The sequence below is a fragment of the Callospermophilus lateralis genome, chromosome 12 (genome assembly GCF_048772815.1).
Source record: "Callospermophilus lateralis isolate mCalLat2 chromosome 12, mCalLat2.hap1, whole genome shotgun sequence".
NCBI classification, from domain to species: Eukaryota; Metazoa; Chordata; class Mammalia; order Rodentia; family Sciuridae; genus Callospermophilus; species Callospermophilus lateralis.
In genome coordinates this window covers 26,204,990-26,212,322 of record NC_135316.1, presented here as the reverse complement: position 1 = coordinate 26,212,322, position 7,333 = coordinate 26,204,990, and the positions used below count along the sequence as shown (strand labels likewise).

Below are 7,333 nucleotides of genomic sequence, written 5' to 3'. Positions count from 1 at the left end.
ATGACCCTGACCAAAGGTTCTTTCACCTACTCCAGTGGGGAGGAATATCGTGACCAGTGGAAGGAGGGCCGCAGGCATGGTTTTGGTCAACTGCTGTTTGCAGATGGTGGCACCTATCTGGGTCATTTTGAGAATGGGCTCTTTAATGGCTTTGGGGTACTGACTTTTTCAGATGGTTCAAGGTATGAGGGGGAGTTTGCCCAGGGCAAGTTCAAAGGCATCAGAGTCTTCATTCGGCATGACCACATGACCTTTGAGGGGGAATTTAAAAATGACAGAGTGGATGGTTTTGGCCTGCTGACTTTCCCTGATGGTTCTCATGGAATACCCAGCAATGAAGGTCTATTTGAGAACAATCAGCTGCTGCGGCAGGAGAAGTGTTCCGCGGTGGTTCAGCGGGCCCAGAGTGCCTCCAAGTCCACCAGAAATCTCAGTGCTTGATGGGGCAGTGGGCACAGCTGGAATAGTGTCAGTAAAGCCCATGACCACCTGAGATGAACAGAATAAACCAGATCTCAGATGAGATGAGGATGACCATGGAGCCGAAGCCTGTGATGTGCCCCATCACCTGCCAATCAGAAATTTGATCACAGGAAGTGCTAAGGATTTTGGCCCAAAGACCCCGCAGTGGTTGGCAGTTCTGTCTTTTCCTGATGCTTATTTGCTGAAGACAGGAGCTGTGTTTTCTTACTTGTCAACATGTCCTTTCCTGAGACCTGGGGTTACCCAGTACAGACTGGCTGCGGCCTTCACTCCATTTACTGCCAAGTGATTCAGAATCTCCTCATTCTGCCTATGTTTGGGGCACATGATCCTAGCCCCCTCTTAAGGCCAATGCTGTGTGCTGCCCTAGCAAAATAAGGAACAAGATAGACAGTACAGTGACCCTGTGAAAGTCGGGCCAGAGCTTCTCTGTACATGAGCCCCTCATTCAGTGTAGTTTGAATCCTGGCTCCAGGCTCCCACTTTGTCTGATCAGACTCATCTTTGTGTCTGCTTATTTCCCCTGTGAAGGATCTGGTAAGAGTGTTGTTTTCTTCTTTCTTGACTTTACAAGTCATGTTCCTTACCTGAGTTAGGGCATATAATCCAGTCTCCATTTGTGTCTCTCCGTCCTTAGAGTCTATCAGACAGAATCCCTTTGTGGCATAGTCAAGAAAGAAACTGATGTAATAGTAACCTTGAAAGTTGTATTCATTACTCACTCCAGGTTAAGGGGCAGATATATCCAGCCTCGAGGCCTTCCTGGGGAGTGGACTGAGTGCTGGGGAAGGCCTGCATCGAGGCAGTTCTTTCCCTGTAGGTAGTGGATCAGACTCACCTACACCCCTGGGTGTAGGTAGACTCACACCCACCCTGGGACTGCGGTGAATTAAAAGCATTGGCTGTTCCTCGAATTTGGCTTGCTATGACTCTCCCACCAAGAGCCTTGATCTTCAGGCCTTGGTCAGATTTTGGCAGGTGGAATCCCTGTACAGTTCATCATGAGGCCTCCAGTTACTGCAGGACTCAGACACACCCCCAGCTCCCATCCTCACACCGAATCTCCCTCAACAGCAAACTGTGGTGGAAATTATAACCGTGTGCCTCTATTTATTCTGTGAACTGTATTGTAGAATCAAGTGTTCATAGAAATAAACAAATCACCTATAAAAAAAAAAAAAAGTGGTGACTAGAATATCCAGCTGTTGCTTGGCAATAGTCCTACCCTAATAAAGAGAAAGTGAAATGGAATGGCAGGGGAAGACAGAATTGTCATCTGTATGAGTTTTCTGTTGCTGCTGTTACAAATCACTACACATTTAGTGCTATGGTTTGGATCTTGAATGTCCCCCAAAGACCTAAATGTTTAAAAGTGTGGCCCCAGCCCATGGCATTATTAGGAAGTGATAGAAGCTTTAGGAGGTGGGGCTTACTGAAAGGCACTTAGATCATTGGTTTCATGCCCTTGAAGGGAATATTGGGACCCCAACTTCCTACTGTCTGTTTCTCTTTGCTTCCTGGTTGCCATAGGTGAACAGCTTTTCTCTACCATGCACTCCTACTATAATGTGCTACCTCATCACAGGCCCAAAGGCAATGGAGCCAATTGACCATGGGTTGAAACCTCTGAAACTGTGATCCAAAATAAGCCTTTCCTCCTTATAAGTTGATTATCTCCACTCTTTTGTCACTTAATGGAAAGCAGACTAACATACTTGGTGACACAAAACAATACAAATATATGTCTTACAGTTCTAGAGGTTAGAAGCCCATACTGAGTCTCACTGGGCTGCTTAGTGTCTGCAGGGCTGGTTCCTTCTGGAGACTCTAGGAATGAAAGGCAAATGACTCACCTGAGACAGAGATTCAACCAAGAGATTTTATTGGGGGGCTACCCAAAGGGGAAGAAAGGAGAGGCAGAGAAAGGAGAGGAGGAGGAGGGCAGAGAGAAAGAGAAAGAGAGCAGAGAGGGAAGAGAAAGAAGAGGAAGAGGGCAGAGAGCAGAGAGGAAGAGGGCAGAGAGCTGAGAGCTTGCAAGCTTTGGCTTAAGAAGGGCGACGTGGTGGGTGCTGATTGGCAGGGTAACTCAGGAACAGTGAGCGGACACTGTGTCCAGTGGGGATTTGTTGAGAAAAATTTTGAATTTGGTGCTCTTCGGAGAGGAGGGAGAGGGGTAAGGTATTCCATGATGTTCTGGCAAGAAGGAAACTTAACTTCAGTGGGGAGTCTCCCACACACCCAACAAGGGAAGCATCCACTTCGTTGATTTTCTTGCTTCTAGAAGCCACTGAATTCCTTGACATGTGGTCCTTCTTCCATCTTGAAAACTTGCAATGGCTGGCTGAGTCCTTTTCATATTATACATTCAACCTCCTATCCTGCCTCCCTTTATCATTTTGAAGAACATTTGTGATTACCTTGGGTACACACTGGTAATCTTCCTATCTTAATTTCAGTTGATCAAAGACCTTAATTACTGCTTTGCTAAGTAACCCAACATATTGACAGTTCTGCAGGTTGGGATTTGGATGTCTCTGGAGGTGGAGGGGACATTATTCTACCTCTCTCATCCCCAAAGCAAGCACAAAAAGCAATAAGGGAGGCAATCTTCATTTCTGTAGGCCCTCAAACTGGACACTGCCACTTCTCAGATAGCCAACTCTCTGTTCTGTTTTGTTTTGTTTTACTTCAGTATGATTCTTCTCTCTCTTCTGAATTATTAGATGTCAGAGAAATTACATGCAGGCCTAGAAAGTATTATCATTCTTAGTACAGATGTTAAACCCTTTTAATTGTCTGAACTGCTTTGGACACATATTCCTACTCATTCTTGGAATAGAAATGTGAATCCTGCCATATCTATCTCTTTTCCCTTGCTGCAAACAAGTTTTACGAGAACTGTCTTCTTCAAAGATGGATCCAGCAGCCATGCAGCCAGAAGTCCTGCTACTCTTTCATCCTCAACTTCTTCATTCCTTTCCTTTCTCCATGACTGTCCTCTTCCTTCTAACCTATAAACAATAAAGACCAAGCTGATGAAGTTTTGATCTCATGGAATGATTAAAGTTCACCCATGTTATATCCTGGAAAAGAATTTAACAGCATTGTATCCATGCTCTGAGACTTTGTGGGAGGTGGAGTGTAAAAGTGATGGACTAGTTTTCCCACCTCTGAACATATTGCACTGGGACCAGTCCTTCAATATATGAGTCTTTGGGGGACATCCAGATCCAAATCATAATACCCAAGTCTTAATACCAGCCTTAACTCTGACTTGTCATTGTCACCTTCAGAGTGAGCCACTTAGCACCTCTAACCTCAGTTCCATACTTTTATGCAGTGGGGGGAGGTGGGAGGATAGAGACTGTTGGTATTGATGCCTAAATCTGGAAATATTGAAGACCACTCATTCTTTCCCCTCCTTGCTTCAGGTAGGCTGGGACCAATTTTGTCTGGACCATGTCTCGGCATGCATTAGTCTGTTTTCTGTTTCTAATAACTAAAATACCATAAACTGAATAAATTATAAAAACAATGAGGTTTATTTTGGCTCATAGTCCTACACCAAGATCAAAGTGTAGCATCTAGTAATGGCCATCTTGGAGGCAGAATCCTGAGTCCATTCAGGGCTTCCCATAGCAAGAGACAGGGAATGTGTAAGAGACTTAGCTAAGCTGGTTTTTATAGAAAACTCACTTTCAGGATAACCCATTATATCATTATATCATTAATCCATTAATCACATAAACTAATAATCTATTTCAGAGGGCAGGGACTTAATCACCTCCTAAATGTCCTTTGAATCTCTCATAATGGGAATTAAATCTCAATATGAGTTTCAGAGCAGACAAACCATATGAAACCATAGCACCACCTGAACTTCATGTGACACAGATTGGAACATCAAAGAACATGCTATTAGAGAAACTCATTCACTTGCCAAGTCTGGGTAATTCTTTTATGTTTTTCAATCCACTATACTTATATTATTTTTGCCAAATGTGTTATGTAGCCATTGCCACAATCAAGAACATTTCCATCATCCCAAAATTTCCCTTGTGCTTCTTCGCATCAATTCTCCCTTACCAACAACCCCAGGCAATAACTAATCTACTTTCTGACACTGTAGATCAGTATGTTTTAGAATTTCATGTGTTTACCATTTGGATCATTCTATGAATTCTGTCTTTTTTCACTGTTTTCAAGATTCATCTCAGTTGTTGCAAGTTTTAGTAGTCTGTCTCTTTTTAACTGCTGAGAATCCCATTGTTCATTCACCTGTTAATGATTTTTTTGTGTAGTGTATCAGTCAGAATTCTCCAGAGAAAAAGAACCAACAGGACATGAAGCGGGAAGAAAGAGAGACAGAGAGATAGAGACGAAGGAAGGAAGGACAAATTTATCATAAAAGAACTGGCTCATAAACTTATTGAGGCTGAAACAAACTGAAGGCCCAGTAGAGCCAATTTTGTAGTTTCAGTAGGCTTGGGACTAGAAATTGGTTGTATTTCAGTTTGAGTTTGAAGTCAGGAAAAAACCAATGGCCCAACTAAAAGGCAGGGAAGTAGCTAGACACAGTGGCACACACTGTAATCCCAGCAACTAGGGAGGCTGAGACAAGAGGATCACAAGTTCAAAGCCAGCTTCAGCAATGGTGAGGCACTAAACATCTCAGTAAGACCCTATCTCTAAATAAAATACAAAAGTGGGCTGGGGATGTGGCTCAGTGGTCAAGTGCCCCTGAGTTTAATTCCTGGTACCAAAAAAAAAAAAAAAAAAAAGGCAGTGAAATAGAAGAAATTCCCTTTTCCTGGGAGGAGGGTGAGCTTTTTGTACTAGTTAAGCTTTTAATTGATTGGATGGGGCCCACTCACACTAGTGAAGGCAATCTGCTTTATTTAGTCAAATGTTACTTTCATCCCAAAACACTACATTAGTACTTTTCCATTACTATAATGAAATATCTGAGGCTGAATAACTTTACAAGGAAAAAAAGATTTATTTAGTTCATAGTTCTGGAGGTTCAATGACATGGCATCAGCTGGGCTCTGATATGGTTCTCATGGCAGGATTGTATGCAGGAACATGACGCAGAAGCAGCTATGGAAGGAAGAGATCATATGCTAAAACAGGAAGCCAGAGAGTAGCTCAGGGATCAGGCTCACTCATAACAACTTGCTCTCATGAGAACTACCTCAGGGGGCTGGAGTTGTGGCTCAGCAGTAGAGTACACGTCTAGTACGCGTGAGGCTCTGGATTCAATCCTCAGCACCACATAAAAATAAAATAAAGGTATTGGGTCCAACTACAACTAAAAGAGAGAGAGAGAGAGAGAGAGAGAGAGAGAGAGAGAGAGAGAGAGAGAGAGAACTACCTCAGGGTTCAACAAGAAGTACCTTAATCCCTTCTGAGGACAATGCCCAAGGTAAATACTCACCTCTTAAAGTTCTACCTCCCATCATTACCACCAAGGTCCAACATGAGAACCGTCAATGAACAAACAACCTCTAAACTATAGCAAACATCTTCACAGAAACACCCAGAGTAATGTTTGAACAAAGGTACCCCATGGCCCAGTCAAATTAACACATACAATTATGTGTTTTCCAGTTTGGACAGAAATAAATGAATGTTTGTGTACAATCTTTGTGGAGACATATGTTGTTGGTTCTCAAGATGCAATGGCTGTGCTGAATAGTGAGCATATTTTCATTTTTTAAAGATCCTGTGAACTGTTTGCCCAAGTGGTTAAGAGCAGGAGAGTTTCAGGTAGATCTGCCCAAGTCTTGGCAAATAGATGAGTTTTATAACTATAAGCTTATTCTCACTCAGATTTGCTCACTGAACTCACACCACTAGATGGACAAACCCTTTCAAGCTTAGTTGCCTTTAAGTTGTCTCCAAACTGGGAGAGGAATCTGTAAATCTTTTCTGGATTAATTACCTTCATCTTTCATCTTGAAGAAGCCCACAAAGAATTTTCCAGTGAACAGCTGTGGAAGAAGTAATGGTCTTTCTTTTTCATTGACAAGAAAATTCATTTTTTATTTATCCTTATACAGCTCACAGATAAAACTCATTACCTGCACAAAGAAATGAGGCTCCATGGGTGAAAATAAACAGAAACAAGAAACAGGGGAAACAGACCTGCAAAAAGTTCTGATTTGAGAATTATCAGATGCAGAATATAATATATTTAAAGAATTAAAAGACAAGATTGAAAGTATGTGCAGAGAGCAAGAAATTATAATTGCTGAATAGAAGTTATAGATATTAAATAATAATAATTGAAAGTTAAAACTCAGACTTGACGTACAGTTAAAAAAGGGAATTGGTGGACTAAAAAAAAATATAGCTGAAGAAATTATCCAGAATGTAGCATTAAATATATGAAAAAAAGAGGTTCAGGGACATGAAGACTAGAAGGGAGAGAAAACTTCACATATGTGTAATCAATATACAAGAAAGGAAGGAGAAAGGGAGCAGAGACAGTATTTGAAAGATTACAACTGATAATTTGCCAGGATTCATGAAAAATTCTATTCATAGATTTACAAACCCAACAAATTCCAGGTTAAAAACAAAGCAAAACAAAAAAGAATCATAAAAAGACACATTATCATGAAAGTACAAACACCAAAATATGAAGAAAAAATATAAAGCGATTCTTATTTCTCAGAAGTAGGCTCTGCTAACACTCTGATTTATTTTCTTTGAAGTATTTTTAAGTGTATATCTATACAAAATTAGATCTGTCTCTTCTACATTTTACTTATTATATTATAAATATCTTTCCATATTAATATATTTTCTTCAAAACCATAATCCTAAGGGTTTCATGATAGTCCAC

At 41.2% G+C, this 7,333-nt stretch overlaps 1 pseudogene; it reads left to right on the top strand.

Annotated features, from left to right (window-relative positions):
* On the top strand, window positions 1-441 carry LOC143411746 (MORN repeat-containing protein 4 pseudogene; annotated as a pseudogene).
* Window positions 442-7,333: the final 6,892 nt, after the last annotated feature.